Genomic DNA, 21,398 nt, shown 5'->3' on the forward strand with positions numbered 1-21,398 from the left:
AATACTTCTTATATCTGTAAGAACAGATGGAAGATGGAAAAAATGATAGGGTAAGCTTAAATCTGAGCCCACCTGGGCTTTTAAAAGAGAAATCTTATAAACTGCAAGTCCAAGAAAGCTGACTGGTGTTATTGATTGGCCTCTTTATCAACTGTGGTCACAGGATTTCTCTTGCTCTTGTGAGAAGCCATTCAGTGGCAGGAAGTTGGAGTGAATGGGTTATGTCACAAGAGCATCTATTTCACCATATGTGATTTTTTTTAAAAAAAGCGTAAAGAAGATTCCATGTTTGCAAAAATACCCTCTATCCCCACCCCCCAAATAAATTATGTAAAAAAGACGCAATGTTCTCAAAGCAGGCAAGATATTGCACTTAAGAAGTTTTGCAATGAAAGCACAGGCCGGTAATGACCTGCAGCAACAAATTCAGTTGCTTACCACATCTTGCTCCTTTGGAGAAGCCCAAATAAGCACGAATCTATACAGTACTACTCTCCATGCCCTCTGTGGATGTGAAGCTACAGAAGATGCTCAGTCACAAAGTATGTTTATGAAGATGATAAACCAAGGATAGTATTTTGGAAATGGTTTACTAGTTATTGAATGCAAAGAAAGCCGCCTTCTACCAAGTCAGTATTGTCTACCATCCCTACAGAATTGCTGACACTGACTAGCAGTGGCTCTTCTGGGTTTCAGACAGGAATGTTTTCCTGGCCCTACATGCTATTTAACTCCAGTGCTATTCAACATCCATATGAAGCTATGGGGAGCAATCATGAGGAGGTTTGGGACACAATCTGCTGATGACTCTAAGTTCTACTTTTCTGTTAGATCTGAGTCAGGCAGGCTGTGCATAAAATGAACTGGTGCCTGGAAGCAATGGTGGAGTGGATGAGGGTCAACAAACTGAAGCTAAATCCCATCAGTACTGGCATTCTGCTGGCTCCTGGAGATACACCTGTTTAAGCAAGCAATTCCCCGAACTTGAACTTCTCATCTTACTGTTTCAACTATTTTTAACTGCTTTCTCATGCTTTTCAGCTGCCTTGTTTTATTGTACATTTTAATTAAGGATGCTTTAATGCTCTGGGAGAAATATTGTGTGTTTTAATTACGTATGAATTTTATAATTGATTTTATTGTTATATGCGCTTAGAAGTCATTTTGGCATATAAGAAGTACAAGAACTGAACCAGGGACCATTTGCATCTAATGGACCTGCTCTACCACTCTTCCCTTTGTTTCTCCAAAACCTGTGGCCAGGAGGTATGGTGAACACTGTTGGAACTAGAAGATTGTTGAGTAAACCATTGCTGTTTTTCTTAATGTACATCAATTGATGTGGGCATCAATGAACTCACCTTCTGCCAGTAGTGGTCTGTGGGGCTGTGCTGCTTAACTGACTCCCAACACTAAGGTTGCTGCTGGCTACCATAAGGGAGAGGGAGGTTGGCACAGTGCAAACTCGGTGGCAGGAGGCACTGGCTTGGTTCCGCCCTACACCTGCACCTGACCTTCTCTCCTCCTCAGTAACTGGCAGCCTGCCTGGGGCTGGGAAGCCAGGTAAGGAGTGCAACCCCACACTGCCTTATCCCCCGACTGCTACTGCCCTCTGCCCTACGCACATGTCTGACCCTGCTTAAAGCAGATGGCATTCTGTCCTCAGGTGAAAGCCACTATCAAGGGGCAGAATCTAAGAAACTTTGTATTAATTGCCTGTGATCAGCTTCATGAAGTCCTGAAAGGCAGACAGGGAAAACCCATTACTTCTTACCTCTCAAGACCCAGAGCTAATGGAAGCAAGACCTGGGATTGAGATGCGTTACTATTCACTAGCAATACCACACAATGCAAGCATATCAACACTAAACTACACCCTTTCAACAATTCCAGACCTCACCCCTAAAGAGTCCTCATGAGAAAGAATAGTGTGTTATACAGAGAATGGAAGCAGCAGCAAGATGCATTTACCTTGAGGAAAGCTTTTTAAGCACTTATGGCTTGTTTTAACGCAAATGCTTTAAAAGGGCTCTCGTCTCTAGTGGTTTCTATCGGAAGCCTGAAAATGAACAACACTGACTTTCTAACTCTCTGTCAAGTGGCTCAGGCCTCAGATTCTCAGCCTTCTACTCCTCACGTTCCAGTAATGAATAGAACTGATGGCTTTACATTGTAAAGCAGTCACTAGCTAGACAGGCAAAGAGTCTGCAGAAGTATTTCCATTCAAGTTAACATAGTGTGGAAAGAGAAACAAAGTAAATGGAAAAACAACCTCACCCACCCACCAACCAACCAACCAACCAACCAACCAACCGATAAACTCCCAAACCAAATTGAAACTGGAGGAAGATTGCAGTTTGCTGATGTTGATGTACAACCTATTCTATATTCTTTCTTAGGTGACTCATAAATTGAATAAAATAAATGAGTTATTCCATTCTTTGCCGGAAGAGGCACACAACCCTGAACACAGTCTCACGTAGCTCACTAGATGAAGCTGCAACCTCAGGTCATGAGGTGGCTGGTTCAGACCCAGAGTCCCTGACAGTGCAGTTTGGGGCTCAAAATTATTCCTTAGATCTTTGCCTCCACTCTCGCAGCCACTTTCGCTGAACTGTGACATCTTTATCCTCCCATGACAGTGGCTAAGCTTCAGTGAAGCATCCAATACTTGCATCAGGACAACTCATTGCATTGCTAAAATTAGGCTGCAGTCCTACACCTACTTACCATTGAACCCAATGAGACTTCTGAATAGTTATAAAGAGTACTGCACCCCTTCCTCACTGTTAGCTTCACTGGAACAAATGACACTGCCAAGCCAGCCCTCCCTACCAGTTCATGTCAAAATTCTCCTTGAGATGAGATCAAGTAGTCCACATCTGCTCTAGATCGTTGGGTATTCTAAACAAAATGTGCATTGTTCTTCCCTATAAAGCCACCAAGTGCTAGGAATGATGCTAGAAAACAAATTCAATCTACTGCAAGGAGCTAAAATTTAGGAAACTGAAATCATGTGGCATCTTTGATCTCACAGGGAGCCAATTAATCAGTCAACGTGATTTACAGCAGTCATTGATAGGACTCTGGAATTACTGATTTTTATTCTCCATTCAGTGACTTTGTAAAAGAAAGGTTGGGAAATCATTCACTGGGTGAGAGTTTTGATTCATCATTCATTCATTCATTTCATTTCATTTTTGTCCCACCCTTCATCCCATATGATGTCAGGGTATTTTTCAAAAGCTACCAAATACAATGCAACATAGCACAGAATATTTTTTTGAAATCTTCAAAACAAATACTTCACAACTATAGATAGTTCTAGAATAGCACAAAGAAAATATTTATTGTTGGCCTCCAGGGGTCTTATCTCCCAAAGGCCCCAAAGGACAAATGAGTATTTAGCTGTCACCGTAAAGTTGTCAACAAAGGGGATAGGTGACAATTCATCCTACTTACAGCCTCATTCTAGAGTGCCACCATTCCCATCCACATAATTCTGTTGGTGATAATGTTGGCCTCAGCTTCGCCAGCTCTTGGATGACATTCAGATATAGGGAAGGTCCCTTCTCATAACAGAACTGAAGCCCATTTACCTTGTCCTTCATCCTGGATTATTGATGGCAAAGCTGCGTTGCTTGCTTTGTCTCCAGAGAAGACTGAGGAAAGGGCAATCCAGTCTTCTGGGTCCAGGAGAACACACAAGTCCAGTCTGAGAAGTCCAATATTTAATATCGACCACAGCAGCGTATCCCACCCCCAATGGGTTACCTTTCATGGGTACCAGGGCAGGACTTTCCTCTCCCCTGTTCTAAAGAGATTTCTATAGCTCCTTCACACACTCTGTAGCTGTGGTAGCAGGACTGGGGAACCTCAGGCCTGGGTGCCATGTGTGGCCCTCTGTCTGGCCCTTGGGATTGCACTCTGGCTACACCCTCTCTTCCCAGGACACACCCCTCATCGATCTTGAGTATATTTACTTGGGTGGAATGTGCCCTTGAACAGGCCCTTGCTTGGACTGAGAATAGAAAGGAGAGTGTGTGTAGAAACTAGCTTACACTTCAATGGCAAAAAATCCCATTAATTGTTCCACCTAGTTTTACCTCACCATGGGCACATGGCCCCTGGAAGGTGGCCCAGAAGGGAATGTGGCCCTTAGGCTGCAAAGGTTCCCCACCCCTGCATTTTGTAAGATCAGCCATCTAAACATCATGTTCTTCCTTTTCACTTACACTAACAAGCTTTGACCAGGGACTAATGAGTTCTGCTTGCAACTTAGCACACACTCCCAGGACCAAACTATATGTGATGTGACAGATCTATTATCTAATCTCTTTGATTTTGATTTTTTTACTTAAATGTGGCTGCAGGGGCTTGCAACTCCAAACTGGACCATAGCTGTGGTTCTGGTCGCCCTCACTGTGTGATGCTTTCCTGATCTGAAGCTTCTTCCCCAAGGTTTGTCCAAAGAGGAGGAAGGGGAAAATCAGGTGAAATCTGTTTCCCCTCCTCGCCCCCACGCAGCTAACTCTTGGAATGGATTTAGCTCAGAGAAATGGTGAGACAAACTTACTTGGCTACGAGCGACCGCCAAAGAAGAAGGAAAGGGTTTTAAAGGGTTCCCTCTTCCAAAAGTGCCATTTGGAACCTGTGCAGCTGCTTTTCAGAAAAACACATTAAAATGTTGGGTGATGTGATTCCATGCACACTGGCCTTAACTGTACAAACTCTTCCACTCGCTCACTTGACATATTCATCCATCCAAAGGAATTGCAATGTAATATAATGGAACAAATGTTGCAGCCCACATTCATTCTGCCTCTCTACAGTAAGTATTCTGCCTGTCCCAAAGATTCGGCAAATGAAATGCTGTGTTCTGCTAGCATCCATTCCAGCCCCTAATGTGATTCACTAAATTGTAGCCAGTGTTAGCCCTATTCAAAGCAGACCCATTGAAAGCAATGGTCATGACTAATTTGGGCCCATTCATTCCCATGGGTCTACTCTGTGGAAGATTTACCTGGAGGCAACCCACTGTTTGCAATGTTCAGTGCCAAAAACATACCCATAAGCAGCCTGCTGCTATGGCTTCAGAATTTGGCGCCATCAGGCATCTTGCCAAACCATAATTGTTGCTACAGATGTCAGGGCCTGGCACTCTTCTCCATTCCAGGCAGATGCTGTTTCCCCTTCACCTCATTCTGGAATCTAGGTTGAGGTTGGCTGCAGCCAACATTTTAAACAACAATTCTACTGCACTGCCCCTCCTACTTTGATGCTTCTACTATAGTGAGGTTGGCTAAAAACAAATAAACACCTGCCCTGCCCCAAGTCACACCTACCCACCAAGGTCATGGAAGGGAGGTAGAAATGTGATTCAGTTTGCATTTAAAGGTCAACCTAGATCCAGTGAAGGGCGACCCCTGGGGACCCCCTGGCTGCGTCACAGTTTAAATTTCATGCGGCCACCCCCCTATTGGTACTGATTGGTCAGCGGGGCCACCCCTGGGTGATGTGGCCAGGACGGCACAAGGGGTGGTGTCAATCTCCACCCCCCCCAGTTGGATCACTGCAGGGGCCAATGCCGCCCAACAAAAATGGTGAGCGTACTTATTTGACTTTTCCAGTGCACTTCTCCAGTCAACTAATGTGTACAAAATGCATATAGTAGGACAAAGTGTGCACAAAATGCACATTTCCATTAAAAAATGTATTTCTAAAAACACATTGTTTTAGGGGAAACTGCTTGCAAAAAATGTTTATATTAGCCCAAGCTGCATACAAAAATGTATATTAGGGGGAAATCACGCAAAAAATGCTGGCAAATTTTTAGGAGGATTGTGAATTGTTGCAGAAATGTGGATAATTTTATTTTAGATTGGGGAAAAATAGGAAACTTGGAGAACTTAAACTGGCAGATTTGTCCATCTCTTGACTAACCTGGAGCTGGCCTGGCTCTCTCCTCAGTTTAGACCTATGAAAACAGGTAACGAGAGACAGAGAAACTGAATGCTGCTTGGAGTGGTAAGTAGACTGCTTTTTTGTTATGAAGGTGTGGAGCTGCAGATACAGTAGAACTGACAGCCAGCAGATGGTTGGAATGTCACCTCATAAAATGGAAATAACATAGTATGAGCCTAATGGATGATTTAGGAAGTCAAAAGGGAAGATTTCCAATATTTCCATAGTTCTAAGGATCAGCAGAGGCACCGTTCTGGATCCCAGCATTTGCTACTTAATCTTAACTACGAGGACGTCCCATGCACAAGTTCTTCCATTATATATATGTATAGCTGCTCAGGTCACAAAGCAGAAACAAAGAATCTCCCGCTGTTAGTTAACCTTTGCTCTCCCAATTAAATAATAATGAAGCCGCTCTGCTTTTTACCTTCTTCAGATAGATTGCTCTTTTAATAAGAAGGAATGGGCTGCCTTTAGCACTGCAGACTCCAGCAACAAAATAAATGATCAAAAGAAGTAAAAGCCCTACCATGAAATATTGCTAAAGGCGCAGTGTCAATGGTGCATGAAGTTTAATTTTCCTCACCAGCCCTTGGTTGAACAACTCAGAGCCAGACCCTCAGCTGATTTTGCTGACGTAGTGCCAGCTCACTCTGTCTGAACATCTGATCCTCAAGGGGGCATCTGCACCAGCAGAAAACTGCAAGTTGGCTTAACATTAGCTGCGCAGTGCATTAATAAGATCATTTTCAGTCAATGGTTGGTCACGCACCGGTTTGAAAGCAAATCACTGTGAGGGTCTGGGCAGCTTATAAGAACGGGATGATAATGGTGACCCCCTCACTAGATTTCAAGGGCATTAATTAATTAATTAAATTGATACCCAGCACCTTCCTCCAAAGTCAGCAACAGAATAAAGATAATCCATCGATACAAAACCATCCCGTGACAGGCACCAACTTGGATGGCTTTAAAAGAGGATTCTACAAATTTATGCAGGATAAGGCTCTCAGTGGGCTACAAACCTTGATGGCTGTGCTCTGCCTGCTGTGTTACACAGTTCCTAGTTACTTTGAACTTCGTTGTATTGGAGCAGCAGAATTGGATGTTGATGGGACAGCCATATAGGGATCATATTTACAGATGGCATGCTTAAGTGAGGGCATCTGAGGCACCACAAATGTTTTGCATTTAGGAGTTCCAAGAAAGTGGTATCAAACAGTAATAGCAATCTTATTCCTTTACATCTGTACCTGCTGTTTTCATGTGGATAGTCCTAGTGTTCCTTATCACAATATGAAAATTTACACAGACCCTTCTATGGGCATAAGAGGTGTTCTGTGAGCAAGGCACTTAATTTCCTTTAGCTCATCCTTTGCCATTATGAATGCCAAATGGGGTCCAGTAGTATTTTGAATGCTAACCCCTGCGAATCATCTTTTTGACTCGATGTTCAGATTTCTGTTTCTTGACTCCTTTCTCATTCTGTAAGCCTTTTAACACTTTTCAAGTCATCAATCTATTATTTAGGTTGCTGTAGTGCCCAAGGTGCACTCCTCTCACCTATTTCTTTCAGGTCTATTGATTTCTTGAAGAAGCTTACTTAGGGCTGGAAATGGCAAATTCTGCTGTGCTCCCAACAAAAGATGCAGAAAAATCAATACGAGGCTGGTGTGTGGAACCCTGAACAAGGGAGACAAGCCTGAAGCTAACAGCATGATGTGCTGTTTAGAATTCTAAGCCTGCTTTGTTCAAAACTATTTTGATTAATGCAGAGTATGCAATCAACCTCATGTATCTGAATGAAGGATGGGGGAAGGATGGAGAACATCGGCAATGTTGAGATAATTAGATGTTCACATAAATCAAAGTGATGCTAACGCAGAGTTAGGTCAGACATTTGCCATTGGGATGCCATTGGGGGGGGGAATGGTCTCCACATGGCGGGGCAGTGATAACATTGTAGAGTTAACTTACCCTGCATTTTTTCACTGGCATATTGGCATTTATGAGAAATGGGGGTTCTAGAACAACTTGATTCAGCTGTGCCGGTATTACTATGATTCATATTATTTTCATTCATTCATTTATGAATTGCTTCCGTTGAAGCATCTCAGAGCGATTTCGCAATAAAAACGGTATACAAAACAACTGCATGGAAAAGAACAATTAAAACAATTTCAAATATATGCAGAAGCCACAGGAATAAAAAAAGCTATGCTATTTAGAAAGTTTGTTGGAAAAGTGGTAAGCAGACAGTGAAAAGACTGTAAAGATGGCACCTGCTTGATACGTAATGGGAATGCGGTCCATAGGGTGGGAGCCACCACAGTAAAGGCCAAGTTGTGAGATTGCTTGGAATGGTCCCTCCTGGTAAAATGGTATCTGCAGGTTGCCCTCTCCTGCAGAAAGCATCGATTGGTTTGGTAGATAAGGGACAAGGCAACATTTTATGGTGTATTATTATTATTATTATTATTATTATTATTATTATTATTATTCCTTATCAGGGCAGAAATATACACTATTAAACGCTAATGCAACAATAAAAAATAATGAACAGTGCAGTATTGTACATGTTTATTGTATTCACTGGGGCTTACTTCCCAGAAAGAGTGCATAGGTTGCAGCCACTGCAGGTGATAATAGCAATAGCAAGAAGACATTTTCACCCCTTGATGCAAAAAAATTCACAATGGGATGTCTTCTCTAGGGCAGAATTAGCTCATTTTAAACATAGAAACAAGAGGCTAGAGACAGGGGGGAAAGAGTGACTCCTTGAATCTGCTGCCTGAAGCGACTGTTTCACATTGCTCCATGGAAAGGGCACTCCCGACCTCTTAGGACATTTAGTTTTTCATGCAAGCGGAGAGGTGATTTTACAAGAGATTTCACGCCAGCTTAAACTGGGTTTCTGAACTTTAAAACGATTCTCTTTGCAGAGAAAGCTCTGTATAAGAAGATGAAATTTACCAGGAGGAAAGGTTTTCTCCTGAGGTATAAATAGCAAAGAACAAACTACAAATGTGTCAGTTGTGAGGGACATATTTGTTTATTGTCACAGTCACAAATATGCCAAATGTGCTTTCCCAGCATGTTGGCATGCATGGAGCGAACATACCATCTTCAGACAACAGGCGGAAGCTTCAGCAGTTGAAGCAATTGTCGCAGAATGTCTCCAAACTGTTCTCTAGCAGTTTGTCTAATTGCGATATGTGATAGGAGCTCTGCTCCCACAGGAGACAGCGAGGGCCACCAGTTTAGATGGCTTGAAAAGAGGATTAAAGAGATTCATGGTGGATAAGCCTATCCATGGCCACAAGCTGCAATGGCTAAGTTCTGTCTCTACTGCTTGAGGCAGTATGCTTCTGAGCACATGTTTTGGAGGAGGCCAAGTTCCACTCAAGTCCTGCATCCTTCCCATGGGCATCTGGCTGGGCACTGTGATGCCAGGATGCTGAACTAGATGGCTTTTTGGCCTGATCCAGGAGGCCTCTTCTTATGTTCTCGTGTGCTTAAATACTTGTGAGCAAGACTGAGCTGAGCAATGTATCTATTTGTGAAAATAACTGTATTGCATTAGGGGAAATTGCTTGCAAAATGTGTATACATAGATGTAGAGAAAATATGCAATAAATTCCTGATGAATATTTGTGAGAACTTTTTTTTATTTTAAAAAAGCAAACCAAAACTGATGCAGAACTGAACAGAACTTAAGATTGGAAAAATGAGAAACAGAGAGAAATAAAAACAGATGCATCTTTCTCTTGGAGTCTTGAGCAAATTCTCTGTTTTGTTTATTTATTTATTTTTTAGACCACAGACTCCTAAATCCCAGCCCAGTTAACTGTCAGAATTAAAATGAGGCCAGGCCAAGACCTTATGGGAAACACACTGAGGCTGGATCTAGACACATCAAAGAAGTGTTTTAGTTTAAAACGTTGTACATTTAAACAAGGAAAACAGGTAGAGAAAAATGGGTCTCCACATTGCCATCTGGTGGCACAATGTTATATCACACATACAGCACATATAAATGGCTTTTTCTTTACCAGTCTAGCTGAGTCCTGAGTGAGGGTGAATAAAGAAGCTAGGTGCAGTTATCGGGGATTCTGTTGTATACAGCACACCTTTGCTTCTGGACCATCTTTTGCTGTGAGAAGGTTTCTTCTAACCAAAATATGGCATAAGGGCCTTCTTATTTTTCTGGGTGCGTATTAGTCACAATCTCTCTATCACCCACTCTGCATAGAAAAGTACCTGTTAACATTAAGATACTGTAGTCAGATCTATTTTAAAATTCTTCTGCAGTATCAAAATTATTTGAAGGGTTTTTTTTGGTAAGAAAAAAAGTGCAATGAATTTCAAAGAGAACATGATGTGTTATATAATAGCTGTTATTTCTCATATATTAAAAGCCACTGGGGAAAATGTGTGGGTGTGTAGGTGATACATGTATGAATGATGATTGGAAAAAGTCCTAGGCATCAGATGTGATCTGTATCTCTTTTCCTCAATCAACGGCCAAGAGACAGAAGAACAAACTTATTGGCTTTGTATTCAAGCCTTCAGTTTGTTCTATTTCCTGGTATCACCACAGCCAGACTTCCCGTGCGTGGGTGTATTTTGGAAAATCCACACTCTCTTGTTTCGAGTGAGAAATTTATTTATTTTCTTTAAGTCTGAGACTTTGAGTCTGAGACTTGTTGCAATAAAATGCAGTGATTTGTTTTTTAAAGAACCCTCTGGAATTGAGAATAAGCTTGGAGGAGAAGACTTGACCGAAATGAGCTGGTCTGAGTGTTTATTTGGAGGACAGAGCAAGGGAAGGTTACATTAGGGAGACCGTTGGAAGGCTTACATTGGCAATAGCACTGCCAGATTTATCCTTCCCACTGCTTTCGTTAATTCTCTGTTAACCAGTTGAGAGGTGGTTTGTACTGCCTCCATGACTACAAAATGGAAATGGGACACACACACACACACACACACACACACACAGGAGACCCATCCACACATGGAAAATATCACTTAGGCCCCCTTGATAATGTGCCAGTGAGTACACTTGTGTGATCTTCTAACCCAGAAATGGCTAATCCCCAGCTCAGGGATATGACCTGGCTTCCCAAATCAGACCCCACTGATTTTGAGAGTAGCTAAAAGAATGCAGATGTGGTGCTGGGGCAAGGGGACTAGAGAGCATCTTCATGCAGCCCAGACCCCTATTGGGGATGCAAATCGTCTCCTCTCCTGCCATCAGCTCCCCTCCCATCAAGAGCTGGAAGCCCCCTCCTCAGTTGATCTACATAGACACTCAGAGGGGCATTGTGTGTCCTGTGTGTGAGTGAGAGAGCGAGAGCGCATTTGAGCATGGCTAGTAGGACCTAGCCATGCTGGCTGAGGCTGAACTGGAGTCCAACAACATCCTGAAGGGTTGGAATAAGCCATTTTATAGGTACTGCAGGGAAAGTGTCAGGGATGTCAAGAAACTTGAAATATAGGTAATGTCAAGAAGTGGGGAATGAAATCAGTTGAAGAGAAGCACACACTTTTACCAGTTTGAGACAGTGGGTGCTCCCAGACTGTTGTTATTTCTGAGCTGGGTTCAATCACACAGCAGAAAATTCAGGTTGCACAATTACAGTTGTTTGGGAGACAGTGTGCTTTCTCCAAATATCTGAATTTTTGTGAAGGGAATATACCCTGAAAACTGTAGAGTAACTGTAGAGTAACAGTCTTGATACACCATTGTGTAACTTCCCTACAAACAAATCAGGATGAATTTTCAATAAACAGGTTGTCTGAATGAATTAAACTATTTGGGTCAGAAGACTGAGAAAATATTGTCTAACACAGAAAGTAGATCTGTTGGGTGTCGTTCTAGAGTGAATATTTCAAATAATTTATTTTATTTAACTGACAGGTGGAAAATCTGAAGTCCTTTTTATTTTTCTTCTCTCTCCCCCCCTTTTTCTTTCTTGTTTTTCCTTTGGTTTTCCTTCTTTTTCTTTCTCCATGTTTGTTTTTATTTAGATGAGTTTCTTTTATCTTATTGCAATATGAAAAGCTTTAATAAAACCTTATTTTAAAAAAGTAAACAGGTTGTTTGTAAGCACCCGTTTGACATCAGCTGATGAACTCTTCAGTGGGGAGGGTTATACCTGATCTGTGCTGACATTGACAGACCCCTTTTTCCGTCCTGAAGAAAATGTTGCCCACAGAACACCAGCACATTGAGTTCCCTCAGCTGCACAGATAAATGAAACCAGAGGATATCCACGGGGGACTCCAAAGCTTTCAATGTTCAGCAGAGTGAGAATATGGAGAAATATATTTTCGGAATTAAGGAATTCCATTTAATCACAAGCATATGTGAGCTGCAGTTACTGAAGCAAAGGCAAAAGAACGGTTCTTTGCATTAAAATGGAAGTCGCTGGTAATTCCAAGAAGGCGGTGTGGGGTAGAGTGAAAGAGAACAGTAAGTCACTGAGTATTTTATTTAATAATAATAAAAGGGGGGCCCCTGGTATTTCTTGCAAGAGAATTAAATACTGGTGGGAAGAAAAAGGGTTTTCTATACCCTGTGACAGCCCACTCTGTTCAACCAGAAAGAAATGAAACCACATGTTGTGATTATATCCTGTGAGCTCTAATGAGGCATGCTGGGGGCATGATGGCATTGCTGACATTTTTCAAAGAAAGGCATCTTAGCTTTGAGAGTCAAGTTGCTCCCATTTTAACCAAGGGCAAAGGGGAGGGAGACGCAAAGGAAAGACAAACCACCAAATTCAAAGGCCCACCAGGCTCCTTGAAAGCGGAGTGTGGACATGTTTTTCCTCCCCACTCAATTAGATGCCCAACCATGATCTCCCCCTTCCCATTGATTGCTGTTGGGGAAGGGGAGGGAGAAATAAGCCATCTCCAAAGTTAGCATTTTCTCCCCACCCATTCTGGGCGCATTCTAGGGATCCAGGAGAGCCAAAGCCTCTCTTAATATCCCCACAGAATGCCCTTTTTCTGCCCACTCTGCCATCAGAACACTGTCAGCAGAGGAGAGAAAGCCTCAAAAGAACCCAGAGCATGGGGTGGCCCCTGAGTCGCCCTCTTAGGGACTGTAGGGTTCCAGACTTACAGAATCTTAATTAGAAGTCTCTCCCTAATGCTCCCAGAAGACAGAGGAGCTTGCAATTCAGTGCTGAAGTTGAGTGAATCTGGGTCTGATCACTTGCCCAGATGGGATTGCTATGTATGCAAAACACCACCACCCATTTTCAAAGAGAAGTAAAGGAGAAATCTGCAATAAAATGCTGATGTATTTTTCCTAATTCATATCAATTAATTAATAAATCAGAAACCGATGTGGAAATGTGGAGAACTGAATTTAAGAGTGGAAAAATGAGAAGCAGAGGAAAATGTAACTTTATCCCTCTCTATTAAGGGCAAGCGGATGTGGTTCTAATCCCCCTTTCATGCATTCACATCCATAAAGATGGTCAGACTATTATCAATCAATCAATCAATCAATCAATCAATCAATCATTAATTAAATATGTACACCACCCTTCCAACATAAATAGGCTTAAGTGAGTATGGCTTCAGTCCTATGTACACTTGTCTAGAACTACGTCTTAATGAAGACAGTTAGACTTGCTTGCAACTAGGGATGGAGGAGAAAGTTGATTCAGTGCATATTTAAGCTGAATCTATCAGATTTGCACACTGAAACAAGATGTGAACCAAAACACAGCCATCCTTCAGAATTCGTATTTATCTGAATTTTGCAATGCAGCTCTCCCACCAAACAATGCTTATGAAAATGATGTTGGGGGCAAGTGTCCGTAAAAATGAAGATATGACAGAAAATAGAATATGAACATTCATTATATTAGGAGAAATTGCTTGCAGAAACGTGTACAGCACTCAGAAAAATGTTGATTAGGAGAAATTCACCCTAAAATGCTGATCCATCTTCACAAGGATTTTTTAAAAAATGGCATATTGCTGCAAAATGTGGAGAACTGAATTTAAGAATGGAAAAATGAGAAACTAAGAGAATCGAAATGGACAGATCGTCTCATCCCTAGTTCCAGCCAAGTGTGTGTATATCCTACACATTAATTTATTGTGGGAATATTTAAGCTGTATGTATTTTCAGTACTGTGTTCAAAGTTCACAATGAGTTCAAAGCAGCTACTTTCAGAGCAGTGGGGAGAGGGGAGTTTTGGTGACAAACTCATAAAAGGAATGTGCACTTTGGCTTGTGTTCTAGGACTAATGGACTCTGCTCCTAAGAGTTTCACAGACTCATAGCGCAGCAGGTTATGTGAGAACTTTCTCTCTGACAAACTCTACCCTTGTTTACGAACATGGCTGAGGAAATATATTTCCAGAACTATGTATACATTTGCTTGAGAATTATTCAAAAGACCAAACTGAATGTCATTTCAGAGAAGCACTTGGGAAATATTAAGCTCCCTATAAAAATAGTCTCAACTGTGAGAGATTGATGGGCCAAATACAAAGCAAAACATTACTCCCCTCCTCTCACAAATAAACACCCTACCTGTTTCACAAAGTGCACCCAACTTTAAATCAAGTTCAGACGTCACACTAGGACCAAGGGTATTTGGACTTTGGCCTGAAAAACAACAACATACAGTAATGAATGTGGGAAATAAAAACATAAAAAAGAGAGATGGGATTAAAATGCTAGAAGTCATTTTGATATAGAATGTAACTTCACTACTCGCAGTGGCAGTTCCCTCACTGCAAGAAGTGAAGTTACAGGGAACTAGGAAGAGGGCCTCCTCAGCAGCGGCATCTTCTCTGTGAAACGCCCTCCCATCAGATGTCAAGGAGATAAAGAACTACACAACTTTTAGAAGACATCTGAAGGCAGCTCTGTATTGGGTAGTTTGTAATGTTTCATGTTTTATTATGTATTCACATGTACTGGAAGTGCCTGGGGAAACCCAGCAGGTGGGCGGAGTATAAACAAAATAATAATAATAATAATAATAATAATAATAATAATTCTTTCCCTGACCACGATAGAAAAAATAGATATTGGACATGAAGAGCAGTGGTTGCAACTTGCAAAAGAATGAAACATTTGAATGATAAAGCATACAGGAGAAGGCATCAAGGCATATGAATGCATATAATGTTGACCATGCAATTTCCCTGATATATTTTCTCTCTCACTCTTATCTCTCTAACTTTTGTAGTAGACAGAGGAAGAGAGTTAAGCAAACTTAACACCTTCACACTTGCCCCCCCCCCATGAAAGCTATTCCATGGAGGCGATCTAGATCAGGGTCCTAGATCAGGGGGTTAGTGTTAGACCTCATCCTTCCTCCATGCAGCAGTTCAAATTGGGATCCCATACAGCTTCTTTCATACAGAAGGAAAGTTGTGCTATTATCTAGCTCAAAGGACAAACCATTGGTTCCAGAGCCTGTGTGGTGTAGTGGTTAAGAGCAGTGGACTCATAATCTGGTGAACCGGGTTCGATTCCCCGCCCCACCACATGCAGCTGCAGGGTGATCTTGGGCTAGTCACACTTCTCTGAAGTCTCTCAGCCCCACTCACCTCACAGAGTGTTTGTTGTGGGGGAGGAAGGGAAAGGAGAATGTTAGCCGCTTTGAGACTCCTTAGGGTAGTGATAAAGTGGGATATCAAATCCAAACTACTACTACTACTACTACTACTACTATTCTTCTTCTTCTTCTTCTTCTTCTTCTTCTTCTTCTTCTTCTTCTTCTTCTTCCAGCTGACATCTGCAGTAGGTAAGATCACAAGCAGTCCATTTACATATTTGCTTGTTACAAGTGTTTGCAAGAAGTAGCAGTTCTGAAATTAGAAATCCAGGGCTGGAATGGACAAATTTCATAGAATCATAGAATCATAGAATCATAGAGTTGGAAGAGACCACAAGGGTCATCGAGTCCAACCCCCTGCCAAGCAGGAAACACCATCAGAGCACTCCTGACATATGGTTGTCAAGCCTCTGCTTAAAGACCTCCAAAGAAGGAGACTCCACCACACTCCTTGGCAGCAAATTCCACTGTCGAACAGCTCTTACTGTCAGGAAGTTCTTCCTAATGTTTAGGTGGAATCTTCTTTCTTGTAGTTTGTATCCATTGCTCCGTGTCCGCTTCTCTGGAGCAGCAGAAAACAACCTTTCTCCCTCCTCTATGTGACATCCTTTTATATATTTGAACATGGCTATCATATCACCCCTTAACCTCCTCTTCTCCAGGCTAAACATGCCCAGCTCCCTTAGCCGATCCTCATAAGGCATTGTTTCCAGGCCTTTGACCATTTTGGTTGCCCTCCTCTGTACACGTTCTAGTTTGTCAGTGTCCTTCTTGAACTGTGGTGCCCAGAACTGGACACAGTACTCCAGGTGAGGTCTGACCAGAGCAGAATACAGTGGCACTATAACTTCCCTTGATCTAGATGCTATACTCCTATTGATGCAGCCCAGAATTGCATTGGCTTTTTTAGCTGCCGCGTCACACTGTTGGCTCATGTTAAGTTTGTGGTCAACCAAGACTCCTAGATCCTTTTCACATGTACTGCTCTCAAGCCAGGTGTCACCCATCTTGTATTTGTGCCTCTCATTTTTTTTGCCCAAGTGCAATACTTTACATTTCTCCCTGTTAAAATTCATCTTGTTTGTTTTGGCCCAGTTCTCTAATCTGTCAAGGTCGTTTTGAAGTGTGATCCTGTCTTCTGGGGTGTTAGCCACCCCTCCCAGTTTGGTGTCATCTGCAAATTTGATCAGGATGCCCTTGAGTCCATCATCCAAGTCGTTGATAAAGATGTTGAATAAGACCGGGCCCAAGACAGAACCCTGTGGCACCCCACTAGTCACTCTTCTCCAGGATGAAGAGGAACCATTGATGAGCACCCTTTGGGTCCTGTCAGTCAGCCAGTTACAAATCCACTGAGTGGTAGCATAGTCAAGACCGCATTTTACCAGCTTCTTTACAAGAATATCATGGGGCACCTTGTCAAATGCCTTGCTGAAATCAAGGTAGACTACATCCACTGTGTTCCCTTCATCTACCAGGCTTGTAATTCTGTCAAAAAATGAGATCAGGTTAGTCTGACATGATTTATTTTTCAGAAATCCATGCTGACTATTGGTGATCACAGCATTCCTTTCTAGGTGCTCACAGATTGTTTGCTTAATGATCTGCTCCAGAATCTTCCCTGGTATTGATGTTAGACTGACTGGGCGGTAATTATTTGGGTCCTCTCTTTTCCCCTTTTTGAAAATAGGGACAACATTTGCCCTCCTCCAGTCTGCCGGGACTTCGCCTGTTCTCCAGGAATTCTCAAAGATGACTGCCAGTGGTTCTGAGATCACATCTGCCAGTTCTTTTAATACTCTTGGATGCAGTTCATCTGGCCCTGGAGACTTGAATACATCTAAACTAGCCAAGTATTCTTGTACTATCTCCTTAGTTATTCTGGGCTGTGTTTCCTCTGCTGAATCATTTCCTCCAAATTCTTCAGGTCGGGCATTGTTTTCTTTATCGGAGAAGACTGAGGCAAAGAAGGCATTGAGGAGTTCAGCCCTTTCTGTGTCCCCTGTTTGCATTTCACCATCTTCTCCTCTGAGTGACCCCACTGTTTCTTTGTTCTTCCTTTTGCTACGAACATACCCATAGAAGCCTTTTTTGTTGCTTTTAACCTCTCTAGCAAGCCTGAGTTCATTCTGTGCTTTAGCTTTTCTGACTTTGTGTCTACACGTGCTGGCTATTTGTTTGAATTCCTCTTTGGTGGTTTCCCCCCTTTTCCATTTTTTGTACACATCCTCAGTACCCCCTTGGATTGGCCCAGAAATGTGCCTATTCCTCTCTGAAAAAAATGGAGAGAAATCAGTAAAGTTCTCAAGCTCATCCTCATCCTCAAAGCAGGCTTGGAAGTGCCCCAGGAGTTAAATTCACACACACACACACACACACACACACACACTGCTTAATATAATTTAAATCTCTAAGTGGTTCACATAAAATTAATATCTGAGTCTGAGTCAAATGAATTCTCCTGAGACCTCTGTTCAGGACCATCTCTGACAGTCTGACAGAGAATGAATCTAGCAGGCATGGTTTTCACCAGTTCCTTAACAGGAGCCCATAGCATAGCTGTCAACTTACAGATTTGAAAAAAAAGGGATTTTAGTCAACCAGCTGAAATACGAAGTTAAAAGGGACCAGATAATTTTGGAGAGCAGTGCCGGTTTTTAGCCCTTTGTTTCCAGGGGTTGCTGCTCAAGACACCAGCTGATGAAATACTGCAATTAAATAACTACAAGCAGCAACCACTTTTTGCGCAAAACGAAGCCCAAGCTATGAAGATGCTGCTGCAGTTCTGTATCTTTTCTCCCGTGCTCCATCTGCAGCTCTCAGTTCCATCAGGCAGGGCAGGAGGAAGGGGGGGGGGAATAGAGCCCAAAGTAAACCTGCAGATCAGACCATCTATGCTAGTCTACCACTACAAATCTATGGGACTTGCGGTCCTTCCTCCACTTCCCCCCTCTATGGTTAGCCCTTGGAACACCTACCCGCACCTCCTGTCTCTGAACTGCTTTCTCTATAGTTGCCCTCGCTCTCCTCTCAAGGCTCCTCAGCAAATCATAGGCTGCGCCAGGCTGCCCATCTCATCCGGGTCCTTCAGTGGCGAAGCTGCAGTATGGTCTAGCGGGAGCGGCAGCAGCGGGCAGAGGGGAGGCCCCAGGCAGAGACGCTCAGGCAGCCGTGAGAAGGATGGTGGTGGAAGAGCCCGAGGCTCCTGCCAGTCCCGGCGGGGAGGGGCTCCCGGGGTCCGAGGCTGCTGAGAGGAGGCCAAAGGGGGGCGGGCCGGGCAGCCAAGCAACACAGTTGGAGCCTCCCTCCTCCCTGGCTGGCAGGGAGGGAGGGAGAGAGAGGAGCTGCTTCCTTTGAAACCCAGAAAATTTAAGGGACGTCATCAATAAGGGACAGCAACGGGGCACGGCGCTGGGATAAGGGAGTTTCCCACCAAATAAGGGACGGTTGACAGCTATGGCCCATAGTCATTGCCTTAGTTTTGGGAAAACTTGATTGTGCCCTAGGAAGCAGTAGCTATATGTATGATGAGGGTGAAGCTGCTGCCCTGACACCAGTGTGACTGCTGCTTCCCAGCACAGGGCTGGGACAGTGGTGAGGTTGGGGCCTTGCTGTTGCACTGCTGAGAGCACCTCCAACCTGCCCCAGCCCTGTCCAGGTGAGCAGCAGCGGTGTGGTTTTTGGAGGATGATGCTGTGGCTCCAACCTACCATGTGCCACTACTGCTACAAAGGTCAAACAATGGACTTGAGGAAGTTGAGACTTGCCCTAGTCAGGCGTTGCAAATCTGGATGTTTACATATTGTCTGGGGTTACCAGAAACAAAGGGTTAGATCTATATACAGTCTGATCCATAGGAAACAGAGGTAATCCACTCCAGAATCAAAGTAATGAAATGTAGCTTATAAATCTCAGAAACAAACTCTGGACAATGAAGGCAGATATTCATAGATTATTATATGTGACACAGACAATTAAATACAGTATACTTTTAATTCTATGGGACACCCCTTATGTTGGTTTCCTGAATAATAAGATCTCACCTCAATTCTGTTTTGCAATTGTCATACAGTTAAGTCACAAATCTTTTCTTATAAGATTTCCCCAACTTACTCAGTCTGCATTTTACTGATAACCTGTACCCTCTTGTCTTGAAGAAATTCCAGCTCATTTCTGCAATTCTTAGTCCAAGTCACCTTGCCAATTAACCTATGCTACTCAAAACTTTCCATGTACAAACCAAATGGTCTTTTAAATATCTTTTATTGCATCCCATAGCTTAATTATAAAGTCATACCTTTTACCCTCCCCTTTTCCCCTCAGGACTTATGCTTCTTTGGCAGAACAACACTTGTTCAATTTATGAGTCATTATGTAGGTCTGAGATGAAAGTTCTTCAATGAATATTTTCAGTAGGGGGAAAAACCCCAGACACACATCTGAGTAACTGGAAAGTTTTCAGAATCCTCCTAAATGTTTTGCTTGGTGTAAACAGCTTCTGTTTCAGTATCCTACTTATTATTAATAGTATTGTTATTACCAAATAGGCTTCTAAGCAGTTAAATGGCCCCTTAGATAGCCAATGAAGGCAAACTAAGCTAATTTTGAGTGAGTATTCTTACTTATTTAAGAAGCATGTCCTTACTTTTCATTAGCTTCATTTACCTCCAGTGACATCACCACACAACCAAATCTGCTAAACTACATGACAGTATCATGTTACTGGTAAGAAGAACAAAGAGCAATTTGAAGGGGGAGGGGGGGGAGAGCTGCTGAAACTAGGGCTTCAAAGAGGCTTGCTGTGGAATGACATCTAGAGTCATTCCATGGCCTGCCTGCAGGAGTGTGGCAGGGCGCAGTCAGCCTGAACAAATGCCAGGGGAATGCCTTCTCTCTGCTGTTCCTCCTATGAAATAAAGCCTCTCAAAGCCACATTCCAATCACTATAAAGTAGTGTTTTTCATAGGATTGGTGTGCCTTTTCTGAATGTCTGTGCTGCTCAAGACTGAGAAACTGTGATTGAGAAACATACACCTGGGGAGAGATGTACGTTTGATCTATGTGTGTGGGGGGGGGGAGGTACACATGTAAGCATGAGAGAGGGAGGGAGGAAGGCTGGGAGGGAGGGGGGCATATGTGGCTGTGGTCTGCATGTGTGCAGTGAATGTGTGTGTGCATGCTGTGTGAAAGAGCATGAGTGTGGTGGGACCAGCTTGCACATTTCCCCTTGCCCTGGTGGATGCTCCCTATTGTTATTAGATAGGCTTGCCATACATCAGGAAAATTCCTGAGAAGTCTGGGTTTGGGGGTATAAAAATGGTGTGCGGGGGAATTTTGCCAAATTGGTAAGATGTCAGGAAAAGCCCGGATGTATGGCAACGCGATGGAAAAAGCAACGGAAACCACTTTGCAAATGTCAGGAATTTTACTTTTTGAAATACGGCAAGCCTACTATTAGTGAGCAACGGCATTGTGTAATCTCTGCAATCATGACCAGCAGGACATAGGGGACTTCCTACAGCATGCATGAGGATTTCTGGAATGGGGTAGGAAGCAGCAGTGACTGTACACTAATATACTGTTATGGTAGCCATGTTGTATTATGACAGGGTTATCCCCCCCCCCCCAAGAACAATGCAAAAGGAGATATTGACTAAACACCAGGAAGAACATTGTAGCAGTAAGAGCTGTTTGACAGTGGAGTGGTCTCCCTCAGGAAGTTGTGAACTTTCTTTTGCTGGAGGTTTTTAAGCAGAAGCTGAATAGCCATCTGTCACGAATGCTTTCGTTGAGATTCCTGCATTGTCTGGGGTTGGATTAGATGACCTTTGGGGT

The sequence above is a fragment of the Podarcis tiliguerta genome, assembly GCF_965153285.1.
Source record: "Podarcis tiliguerta genome assembly, chromosome: 2".
In the NCBI taxonomy this organism is placed as follows: domain Eukaryota; kingdom Metazoa; phylum Chordata; class Lepidosauria; order Squamata; family Lacertidae; genus Podarcis; species Podarcis tiliguerta.